The sequence below is a fragment of the Cynoglossus semilaevis genome, chromosome 2 (genome assembly GCF_000523025.1).
Source record: "Cynoglossus semilaevis isolate Cse_v1.0 chromosome 2, Cse_v1.0, whole genome shotgun sequence".
NCBI lineage: Eukaryota > Metazoa > Chordata > Actinopteri > Pleuronectiformes > Cynoglossidae > Cynoglossus > Cynoglossus semilaevis.
This window is the reverse complement of record NC_024308.1, coordinates 10,110,417-10,110,681: the sequence shown is the minus strand read 5'-3', so window position 1 is coordinate 10,110,681 and position 265 is coordinate 10,110,417.

Here is a 265-nt window from a genome sequence, read left to right as displayed (position 1 = left end):
GACGACAGGAACAAGAGTGGGATATATTGGTTCCGCCCTATTTCTGTATCTTTATATTTGATGAGATGAATAATAAACGGCGACGACATGTACTGTTTTGAACGTTTTAATCCAAAAGCATTTGATTAACTCACAATATGTAATTGTAGAAAAGTTTACTTCACCTCAAAAAAGATTACAAATGATATGTCGTCATTGGTTATATATAGTTTCATCATTTTTTCTGGGCAACATTGGAGGCAGAAGTGGGGGAGTATAACTTATT